Genomic DNA, 12281 nt, shown 5'->3' on the forward strand with positions numbered 1-12281 from the left:
ACAGAGTTTCGCTCTTGTTGCCCAGCCTGGAGTTCAATGGCACGGTCTCAGCTCACTGCAACCTCCACCTCCCGGGTTCAAGCGATTCTCCTGCCTCAGCCTCCCAAGTAGCTGGGATTACAGGTACCCGCCACCATGCCCGGCTAATTTTTGTAATTTTAGTAGAGATGGGGTTTCACCATGTTGGGCAAGCTGGTTTCGAACTCCTGACCTCACATGATCCGCCCGCCTCAGCCTTCCAAAGTTCTGGGATTACAAGTGTGAGCCACCGCACCCAGCCTGTTTGTTTTTGTAAAGACAAGTTCTTGCTCTGTTGTCTTGCTCTGCTTGCAGCAGCCTTGACATCCTGGGCTCAAGCGATCCTCCCACTTCAGCCTTTCAGGTAGCTGAGACTACAGGTGCATGCCAACACACCTGGCTGATTTTTTTAAATTTTATTTTTTGTAGAAACAGGGTCTCACTGTGTTGCCCAGGCTGGGCTCAGTGTTTTTTTTTGTTTGTTTGTTTTTTTAATTTAGAGATAGGGACTTGCTTTGTTGCCCAGACTGGGATGCAGTGACATGATCATAACTCACTGCAGCCTCGACCTCCTTGGCTCAGGCGTGCACCACCGTGCCTGGCTAATTTAAACTTTTTAAATTTTTTCTAAGATGGAGTCTTGCTGTCACCCAGGCTGGAGTGCAGTAGCATGATCTTGGCTCATTGCTACCTCCGCCTCCCCGGTTCAAACAATTCTCCTGCCTCAGCCTCCCAAGTAGCTGGGATTACAGGCACATGCCACCACACCCAGCGGATGTTTGTATTTTTAGTAGAGATGGGGTTTCACCATGTTGGCCAGGCTGGTCTTGAACTCGTGACCTCAAGTGATCCACCCGCCTCGGCCTCTCAAAATGCTGGGATTATAAGCGTGAACCACTGTGCCTGCCCTAACATTTTTTTTGGTAGAGTCAGGGGCCTTGCTATGTTGCCCAGTCTGGTCTTGCACCCCTGGACTCAAGCCATCCTCCTGTCTTGGCCTCCTAAAGTGTTAGGGTTACAGGTATGAGCCACCAATCCTGGCCTGATTCAATATTTTGATTCATTGTTATTTATTTACTCTTAGGTATTCTAGAACAGAACTTCAAGTAGAGTACTGTATTTTTTTAGTTCCTAACTGTCCAATTTGTAGGGAACTATATATATATATATATATATATTTCCCCCTCCCCGAGACAGGGTCTTACTTTGTCACTTAGGTTGAAGTGCAGTGGTGCAATCTCACCTCACTGCCACCTCCTCCCCCCAGGCACAAGCTAGGCTCCCGAGAAGCTGGGACCACAGGAGTGCGCCACCACATCCAGCTAATTTTTTTTTTTTTTTTGAGACGGAGTCTTGCTCTGTCGCCAGGCTGAAGAGCAGTGGCACGATCTTGGTTCACTGCAACCTCTGCCTCCCAGGTTCAAGCGATTCTCCTGCCTCAGCAGTAGCTGGGACTACAGGTGCCCGCCATCACGCCTGGCTAATTTTTGTATTTTTAGTAGAGACGGGGTTTTACCATATTGGCCAGGCGGGTCTGGAACTCCTGATCTTGTGATCTGCCCTCCTCTGCCTCCCAAAGTGCTGGGATTACAGGTGTGAGCCACCGCTCCCAGCCAATTTTTGTATTTTTAGTAGAGAGGGGGTTTCACTATGTTGGCCAAGATGGTCTCAATCTCTTGACCTCATGATCCGCCCACCTCAGCCTCCCAAAGTGTTGGGATTACAGGCGTGAGCCACTACGTCCAGCCCCCCAGCTAATTTGTTAAAAAATTTTTTGTAGAGACAGGGTTTTGCCATGTTGCCCAGGCTGGTCTCAAACCCCTGAGCTCAAAGCATCCACCCACCTGTCTCCCAAAGTGCTGGAGTTACAGGTGTGAGCTACCATGCCTGTCCAGGAACAGTATTTTATTAGAAATGTTCAGGCACACTGGGCGTGGTGGCTCATGCCTGTAATTCCAGCACTTTGGGAGGCTGAAGCAGGCAGATCACTTGTGGTCAGGAGTTCGAGACCAGCTTGGCCAACAGGGTGAAACCCCATCTCTTCTCAAAATACAAAAATTAGCTGGGTGTGGTGGCACGTGCCTGTAATACCAGCTACTCTGGAGGCTGAGGCAGTGAGGCAGGAGAATCACTTGCACCCAGGAGGTGGAGGTTATAGTGAGCCTACATCATGCCACTGCACTCCAGCCTGGGCAACAGAGCGAGACTCCATCTCAAAACAAAAAAAATGTTCAGGCACAAGCTTTCAGCTAGGGAACAGTTGCCCTGGGGATGCTGATATTCAGAAGACATATTTTTGAGAGCCTATTTGTTGCTAGCTAAGAATAAAGGCTTTGTCTGGGTGCGGTGGCGCATGCCTGTAACCCCAACACTTTGGGAGGCTGAGGCAGGTAGATTACCTGAGGTCAGGAGTTCGAGACCAGCCTGGTCAACATGGCAAAACCCCGTCTCTACTAAAAAAAAAAAAAAATACAAAAATTAGCTGGGCATGGTGTCACATGTCTGTAACCCCAGCTACTTGGGAGGCTGAGGCAGGAGAATCACTTGAACCCAGGAGGTGGAGGTTGCATTGAGCTGAGATCGTGCCATTGCACTCCAGCCTGGGCAACAAGAGAGAAACTCCATCTCAAAAAAATAAAAATAAAAAGAATGAAGGCTTTCCAAGAGCCTACCCCAGATTCAAAACATAGGGAACATGCAAGGGCCCTTACGATGACAGTTCTTTGCCACTCTGGTCTGCCATCCCTTGACACCCACCAGGCTTGCAGGCGTCACAAGCAGTTCCGGGCAGCAGCTGCAGTGTTTCCTAAGCCCTCTGTGAGGGCAGCTGGTTGGAAGACCCAAATACACAGAGAAGGCAAACTGAGAGTGGCTCATTGGAGTCAGTAGGTCACACCCAGCAGGCTCCTCTCTGGCTTCTCTGTTTCCCTTGTTGTATCAGCTGTCTCAGCCTGTTAAATACTTGTAGTAGGAATCCCTCTGGATTCCCCACGGCACCTGTGCCTTCCTGGTCTGGGCATGTGGAAATAAGATGGCCCAGCTGGTGACTGAATAACAAGATGAAGTGCATATTGCTTGGATTTTGTTCTTTTGGCTCGTCCCTTTTCCTTCCATGTCACTGCGTGCAGACAAGATGTGTGTCCTTGGTGTTCATTAAATCACTCACTTGTGGGACGCAGTGGCTCATGCATTTAATCCCAGCACTTTGGGAGGCTGAGGCGGGAGGATTGCTGGAGGCCAGAAGTTCAAGACCAGCCTGGGCAATATAGCAAGACCCCATCTCTACAAAAATAAAAAAAAGTAGCTGGGTGTGGTGGCGCACACCTATAGTCTCAGCTACTCTGTAGGCTGAGGTGGGAAGATCGCTTGAGCCCAGGAGTTTGTGACTGCATTGTGTAGGATCATGGCACTGCACTGCAGCCTGGGCAGAAGAGTGAGACCCTGTCTCTTAAAAACAAAAACAAACAAACAGAAATAAGGGTTACCCAGCATCAGGCATGATTAGAAGCCGGTTTTTTTTTGTTCGTTTTGTTTTTGTTGTTGTTGTTTTTTTAAGACAGAGTCTCTGTCACACAGGCTGGAGTGCAGTGGCACAAGCTCAGCTCACTGCAGCCTCCGTCTCCCGGGTTCAAGTGATTGTCCTGCCTCAGCCTCCCAAGTAGCTGGGACTACAGGTGCACACCACCATGCCCGGTGCTAATTTTTGTATTTTCAGTAGAGACAGGGTTTCACAATGTTGGCCAGGCTAGTCTGAACTCCTGGCCTCAAGTGATCTTCCTGCCTTGGCCTCCCAAAGTGCTGGGATTATAGGAATGAGCCACTGTGCCTGGCCTAGAAGCCTTTTAATATTGATGTGCTTTGATATCGAATGCATATACTTTTCTCCTTTGCCCACATCAAGGTGCTATATATAAAACGGGCACAGGAGGAAACACTGGTTAGTATACAAGGACTGTGTTTTCACTGGGAATCATGCAGAATGAAAGGAGAGCCAGGTAAGCACAGATTGTCATGTGCAGTGATTTCAAGTAAGCCATATGCACATTAATAACAAATATTTGTAAGTTTATGCTTCTTGGTTTGCCTGAACCCAGTGTGTTCTTAAACTTGGTGCTTTTTATTCTTTGAGATGCTAACCAGTTAGTGCTTCTAACTGATTGGTAGTGAGGCCAGCAGCTAGCATGTTTGCATTGAAAATGGGTGTAGTATGGGTGATAGTCATTGAATTTTTATGGTTACTTTTTTTTTTTTTTTTTTTGAGATGGAGTCTCTCTCTGTCACCCAGGCTAGAGTGCAGTGGTGCAAGCTCGGCTAACTGAAACCTCCGCCTCCCGGGTTCAAGCAATTCCTCTGCCTCAGCCTCCCAAGTAGATGGGACTACAGGTGCATGTTACTGTGCCCGGCTAATTTTTGTAATTTTTGTAGAGATGGGGTTTTGCTATGTTGACCAGGCTGGTCTCGAACTCCTGGGCTCAAGTGATCTGCCTGCCTTGGCCTCCCAAAGTGCTGGATTACAAGCATGAGCCACTGCTCTTGGCCTGGAAAAAATTTTTCTATGTTTTGCTATATAAAGAAAATGAAAAGACAAGCCATAGACTGGGAGAAATAATTTGCAAAACATACATCTTATAGAGTACTTGTGTCCAGAATGTATAAAGAACTCTTTTTATTTTTGTGTGTGTGTGTGTGTGTGTGTGTGTGTGTGTGTGTGTGTGTGTGTGTTTAATACGGACACTATGTTGTCCACACTGGTCTTGAACCCCTGGCTCAAGTGATCGGCCTTCCTCAGCCTCCCAAAGTGCTAGGATTACAGGTGTGAGTGACCACGCCCAGCCAAGAACTCTTAATAAGGCAGCCCGGGCTTGGTGGTTTATGCTTGTAATTCCAGCACTTTGGGAGGCTGAGGTGGGAGGATGATTTGAGATCAGGAGTTTGAGACTAGCCTAGGGAACACAGGGAGACCCCATCACTACATAAAATTAAAAACAAACAAACAAACAAACCTGCCAGGCATAGTGGTCCTTGCTTGTGGTTCCAGATGCTTGGGAGGCTGAGGTGGGAGGATTGCTTTAGCCAAGGAGGTCAAGGCTGCAGTGAGCCATGATTATGCCAGTACACTCCAGCCTGGGCAACAGAGCAAGACCTATCTCAAAAAAGAAAATAATAATGATAATAAGACAATCCAGGCTGGGCATGGTGGCTCATGCCTGTAATCCCAGCACTTTGGGAGGCCGAGGCAGGTGAATCACCTGAGGTCAGGAGTTTGAGACCAGCCTGGCCAACGTGGTGAAACCCTGTCTTTACTAAAAATACAAAAATTAGCTGGGCGTGGTGGTGTGGGCCTGTAGTCCTAGCTACTCTGGAGGCTGAGGCAGGAGAATTGCTTGAACCTGGGAGGCAGAGGTTGTGGTGAGCTGAGATGGTGCCACTGCACTCCAGTCTGGGTGACAGAGCAAGACTCCATCTCAAAAAAAAGACAGTCCAATTAAAAATGGGCAAAAGCTTTGAATACTGTATCAGAGAAGATACAGTAATTACAAATAAGCACATAAGATGCTTGATATCATTAGACATAAAGGGAAGTACAAGTGAACACCACAGTGTGAAACTGCTATACTTCTGCTAAAATGGCTGAGATCAGAAAGGCTAACAGTACCCAGTGTTGGTGAGTAGGTGGCAGATTTAGAACTATCAAACATTAGGGCCGGGCGCTGTGGCTTACACCTGTAATCCCAGCACTTTGGGAGGTCGAGGCGGGTGGATCACGAGGTCAGGAGTTCGAGACCAGCCTGGCCAACATAGTGAAACCCCCATCTCTACTAAAAATACAAAAAATTAGCCAGGCGTGGTGGCGGGCGCCTGTAATCCCAGCTACTCGGGAGACTGAGGCAGGAGAATCACTTGAACCCCAGAGGCGGAGGTTGCAGTGAGCCAAGATCGTGCCATTGCACTCCAGCAAAAAAAAAAAGAAAAAAGAAAGAAAACGGTTTGACAGTTCCTTTTTTTTTTTTTTTTTGAGACGGAGTCTGGCTCTGTTGCCCAGGCTGGAGTGCAGTGGCGCATTAATCTCAGCTCACTGCAAGCTCCGCCTCCCGAGTTCACGCCTTTCTCCTGCCTCAGCCTCCCGAGTAGCTAGGACTACAGGCGCCCACCACCATCCCCTGCTGATTTTTTGCATTTTTAGTAGAGACGGGGTTTCACCGTGTTAGCCAGGATGGTCTCGATCTCCTGACCCCGTGATCCATCCGCCTCGGCCTCCCAAAGTGCTGGGATTGCAGGCGTGAGCCACTGCACCCGACCATTTTGTTTTGTTTTTAAGGAAACTTCACTAGCAGGAAAACAATTACTTTAAAAATTAAACATACACTTACCATATGACCCAGAAATTCTACTCTTAGTTATCTACCTAACAAAAGTAAAAACATGTCCACACACAGAGACTTTTTACTTTTAAAAAGCAAAATCTTTTTACTTTTAAAAAGTAAAACGTTGGCTGGGCATGGTGACTCACACCTGTAATCCCAGCACTTTGGGAGGCCGAGGCGGGCGGATCATGAGGTCAGGAGATCAAGACCATCCTGGCTAACAGGGTGAAACCCTGTCTCTACTAAAAATACAAAAATTATCCGGGCGTGGTGGCGGGCGCCTGTAGTCCCAGCTACTCGGGAGGCTGAGGCAGGAGAATGGCGTGAACCCAGGAGGCGGAGCTTGCAGTGAGCCAAGATCGCGCCACTGCACTCCAACCTGGGAGACAGAGCGAGACTCCGTCTCAAAAAAAAAAAAAAAAAAAAGTAAAATGTTTTTACTTTTACATACACAAAGACTTGTGTGTGACTGCTGCCAAAAACTGGAAACAGCCGGGTAGGGTGGCTCACGCCTGTAATCCCAGCACCTTAGGAGGCCAAGGTGGGTGGATCGTTTGAGCTCAGGAGTTCAAGACTATCCTGGGCAATACGGTGAAACCCTGTCTCTACAAAAAAATACAACACCTTAACTGGGCGTGGTGGTGTGCTTCTGTGGTCCCAGCTACTTGGGAAGCTGAGGTGGGAGGACTGCTTGAGCCCAGTGGGTGGAGGTTGCAGTGGGCTGAGATTGTGCCATTACATTCCAGCCTGGGTGATAGAGTGAGACTCTGTTTCAGAAAACACAAAAAACAAAACTGGAAACAATTCAGATTTTGATCAACTGTCCATCAACTAGTGAATGAATATATAAAAGGTAGAACTGTATCCTCATAGTGGAATGCTTCCTAGCAATTTAAAAAACTATTGGTACATGAAACAAAATGGATGAACCTTAGAAATGTGCTAAGTGGAAGAAGCCAGAGACGTAAGTCAACACATTGTATCATTCCATTTATATGAAATATCTAGTAAAGGAAAAACTATAGAAATAGATTTAAGGCCAGGCATGGTGGCTTACGCTTGTAATCCCAGCACTTTGGGAGGCTGAGGTGGGCAGATCACGAGGTCAGGAGTTCGAGACCAGCCTGACCAACATAGTGAAACCCTGTCTCTACTAAAAATACAAAAATTAGCCGGGCGTGGTGGTGGGCACCTGTAATCCCAGCTACTTGGGAGGCTGAGGCAGGAGAATCGCTTGAACCTGGGAGGCGGAGGTTGCAGTGAGCTGAGATTGCACCACTGCACTCCAGCCTGGGTGACAGAGCAAGACTTTGTCTCAAAAAAAAAGAAATAGATTTTAAAAAGTAATCTTGGTGGCCCTCCCAAGCCTAAAAGGCACATTCTACACTTTCTCTACTGAGGGCAGCTTTTATTGGTTCTCTCCAGTGGTTTGGCAAAAACCATAAACTTACTAACTTGGAATAATTGGGCCATTTATAGGTATATGGTCATTTGCAAAAATATGTGGGAAAATTTAGATTTGTACAGCAGCTAAATTGAGGGTAGAGTGATAATCGTTTGCTTTACAAAAGAAGGCATATTCATGTTCTGCATGAGTTTTCATGACAAAAAAGGGCAAGGTAATCTCCTTCTCCCCACCCTCAATTTTGAGAAAAGGAAACACTTCTAGTTTCTTTTATTGAGAGTGGTCTCCCCCATTGATGGGGACCCCTAATTGATGGGGTCCTCTCTAGGAGATTTTATCCCATTTGTACAGCTTCCTGGTAAAAGCAGATCTGTGTAGCTGAGTCCGGATCCCTAAAGTATTACTGTAGGTTGAGTATATTGGGGGCAAACTGAAAATACATACAGTCAGCTTACAGTCATTTCTGCTGACTTTTCTAAGTGCTCCCTTACATCATTTAGCATTTGGGATGTTTGCATTAGAATTGAAATAGAGAATTGTCTAGTCCATTCTCCTTTGCTTTTGGAGACTTTAGGGGAGATTGCACTTGCGCATCTGGTATTTTGGCGGGGGTGGGGGGTGTATTTTGAAATCATTGTTCTATAACCAGTGTGTCATTGTTACTCAGCCTGTCTAAAGAATCACTTCTGGCTGAGATTTATATCCATTTTATTTTCTCTCTGGCAAAAATTCAAGTGGCTCTTCTTCCAGCTTTTTTTTCTCCCCTTCTCTAGCTTAATTTGTCAGTTCCATTCTTAAACATTCTGCATAGATGCCTGGTTTCCTGAGCCAACTCTTGTCTCTTACTAAATGGGGTGATGTTATGTTTTTAAGCTGCTATGTAGGTGACAACGACATTTTACTCTTTGAACGTTCAGACTATCTAGTCAACACAAGCTTTATAGAAGCAGCTTTCTCTGACCCAGCATTCGGAGATGATTTGGATTTTCAGGAATAAACGTTTTTAAAGGGGATTGAGGTTTCAAAGTGAGATCTTCCAGCCTGCTTATAAGGTAAATGCCCGCCTGTCCACTAGATGCTTCCAGGAGCTCTGCCACCCTCCAGTTTTTCCTTCTTTCCTTAAAGACTTCAGGTTTTTTTTTTTTTTTTTTTTTTTTAATAGAGGCAGGGTCCCACTATGTTGCCCAGGCTGGTCTGTAACTACTGGGCTCAAGTGATCTTCCTCCCTCAGCCTCCCAAAATGCTGGGATTACAGGCGTGAGCCACAGCGCTGGCCGACTTCAGATTTTCTTAAGGCATTGTTTGGAAAGCAAGATTCAAGGAAACTCCTCCTTAGGTTGCAGTGAGCTGAGATTGCGCCACTGCACCAGCCTGGGCCACAGAGCAAGACTCCATCTCAAAAAAAAAAAAAAAAAGGAAACTCCTCCTTGTTACCGGGGTTTTTTTGGTGCTTGAGTAAGCGTTGCTTGTTGCTGCTTAAAATACATCATCATCAGCTCTTTCCATAGAAACTACAAGGCTTTCTTGTTACAGTTGGGATTGCCACTGCTTGGAATGCTGTCAGCCTGTGTGTTTATTTGTCTGTAAAGTTATAGCCTGGTAGGGCCAGAATGGCAGCCAGTCTTGAAAGATTATATATATTGCTGCTGTATTTGTCTCTCTCCATGTCCTAGAGATCCTGTGAAAAAGGAGCTCTGGCTTCAGATCACTGCAGGGTTTTGCCATTCTTCCCTCTCTTACCCGGGGAGGCTGAAATGACAGCGTGAGCTGGCCTTCTGTGCTCACGCCTGCTCCTCCTTCCTAAGACAGTCTTTCAAACTTGCAAGGACAAGAATACCCATGGCAATTGAAGGCCTCCTTTTTTTTCATAGTCAAACCTAAGCCTTGAGAAAGTGCTTAATTTTATAAACAAAGAATTAGACACTTGGTTTACTTCCTCTGCTATAAAACTATGCTTGGAGCCAGGCGTGGTGGCTCATGCCTGTAATACCAGCACTTTGGGAGGCTGAGGCGGGTGGATCACCTGAGCTCAGGAGTTCAAGACCGGCCTGGCCAACATGGTGAAATCCTGTCTCTACTAAAAATACAAAAAAATGGCCAGGTGTGGTAGCTCACGCCTGTAATCCTAGCACTTTGGGAGGCCCAGGTGGGTGGATCACGAGGTCAGGAGATCGAGACCATCCTGGCTAACACAGTGAAACCCCATCTCTACTAAAAAACTACAAAAAAATTAGCTGGGCGTGGTGGCAGGCGCCTGTAGTCCCAGCTACTCGGGAGGCTGAGGCAGGAGAATGACGTGAACCTGGGAGGCGGAGCTTGCAGTGAGCAGAGCTTGCGCCACTGCACTCCAGCCTGGGCGACAGAGCGAGACTCCGTCTCAAAAAAAAAAAAAAATTAGCTGGGGGTGGTGGCGGGCATCTGTAATCCCAGCTACTCTGGAGGCTGAGACAGGAGAATCGCTTGAACCCAGGGGGCGGAGGTTGCAGTGAGCTGAGATCGTGCCATTGTACTCCAGCCTGGGCAACAAGAGTGAAACTCAATCCCAAGAAAAAAAACTATGCTTAGTTTATGGTTTGATGGATCACTGTAAAAGCAGAATATAAATGTTTGAAGATTCCAAGCATTAAGGTACTTTTGGAACATGCTGTAGGTATGGCTCCCCCATTTTTTTTTTGAGACGGAGTCTTGCTCTGTCGCCCAGGCTGGAGTGTAGTGGTACAATCTCGGCTCACTGCAGTCTCTGCCTCCCGGGTTCAAGCGATTCTCCTGTCTCAGCCTCCTGAGTAGGCGGGATTACAGGTGCACACCACCACACCCATCTAATTTTTGTATTTTTAGTAGAGACGGGGTTTCACCGTGTTGGCCAGGTTGGTCTCAAACTCCTGACCTCAGGTGATCCGCCCACCTCGGCCTCACAAAGTGCTGGGATTATAGGCGTGAGCCACTGGGCCCAGCCAGTACCTCTTTTTATTTAAGGAACTGATGTTTGGGGACAAATTGTGTGTTCTTGCGCGTGTTTGCACATGTGCTGCAGCATTGTTAGACTCAGCTGTTCATGTTCATGGGTCTGAAGAGTCTCCAGATTATTTGTTGGACTTTTAAGATGCATTGTTTGCCTTTAATTTGTTTTAACTACCTTGTCTAGCACATTTGTTTTGTCTTACACTCAAACAAATTTGTACCTCTGGAATCTCTAGCAACCAATAGTGTGGGGTAGGGATCAGAAATGTGCTGGAGAGGTGATAGGGATTGACAGGGTAGAAGTTACGAGATTGTAGTAGACTACCAGATTTTACTAGATTTTCTTTTGATCAGTTTGTGGATGGTTCCACCAGAGGGCAGTGAAGGAACAGACATGACGTAGAATTCAGACTCTTCGTTTTTCTCAAAAGCAGGACAGGGTTGCCTTTAGCTGAAGTTAAAGGTGGACAGCGTTTATGGTTAGATTTACTTGAGTCCTGGCTCCCTATGTGAGCACAGATAATGTTCTGTAAGAGTTTTTAGAGTCTCAAATTGTGGTCTGTGAAGGTGTGGTATGTATTAATTTTTAAACTGGAGGCTCTAGCACAACAGCTGATAAATCTTAATTTTCGCCTTGAATGGAAATTCTGTGTGTGTGTGTGTGTGTGTGTGTGTGTGTGTGTGTGTGTGTGTGTGTGTATTTTTTTTTTTTTTTTAAAGAGACAGAGTCTCACTTCTTTGCCCAGGCTGGAGTACAGTAGCATGATCTCGGCACACTGCAACATCTGCCTGCTGTGTTCAAGTGATTCTGCTGCCTCAGCCTTCTGAGTAGCTGGGATTACAGGCACGCACCACCATGCCCGGCTAATTTTTGTAATTTTAGTAGAGACGGGGTTTCACAATGTTGGCCAGGCTGGTCTCGAACTCCCTACCTCAATGATGCACCCAGTTAGAAGTGTGTGTGTGTGTGTATGTGTATGTATTTTTTTTTGTTTGGTTTTGTTTTGTTTTGAGACGGAGTCTTGCTCTGTCACCCAGGCTAGAGTGCAGTGGCGTAATCTCAGCTCCCTGCAGCCTTCTCCTGGGTTCAAGCAATTCTCTGCCTCAGCCTCCCAAGTAGCTGGGATTACAGGAGCCCGCCACCACGCCTGGCTAATTTTTTTTTTTTTTAATTTTTAGTAGAAACAGGGTTTTAACCATCTTGGCCAGGCTGGTCTTGACCTCCTGACCTCGTGATCCACCTGCCTCGGCCTCCCAAAGTGCTGGGATTACAGGCATGAGCCACCTCCCCTGGCCGGAAATGTATATGTTTTTAAATCTCTGACCATCATTTGCCATCACATAGTCCCCCAGCCACACTCTATAATGTTAAAAAGTGCTTTATTTTCTTCCTAGTGCTTATCACTGTCTGAAATCATCTTGATTTCAGTTACTTGTTTATAGTCTGTCTCCCCACCCACTTCAGGCTATATTTAGCCTAGCATAGTGAATGTCTGGCACATGGTAGGTATGCAGTAAGTATTAGAAGGAAG

General features: G+C 46.6%; 1 protein-coding gene across 3 annotated transcripts in view; it reads left to right on the forward strand.

Annotated features, from left to right (window-relative positions):
• LSM12 (LSM12 homolog) overlaps positions 1-12281 on the forward strand; it is a 32624-nt gene that overhangs the window by 14830 nt on the left and 5513 nt on the right. The gene's annotated exons all lie outside the window — the stretch shown is intronic.

The sequence above is a fragment of the Pan paniscus genome, chromosome 19 (genome assembly GCF_029289425.2).
Source record: "Pan paniscus chromosome 19, NHGRI_mPanPan1-v2.0_pri, whole genome shotgun sequence".
Classification (NCBI taxonomy): domain Eukaryota; kingdom Metazoa; phylum Chordata; class Mammalia; order Primates; family Hominidae; genus Pan; species Pan paniscus.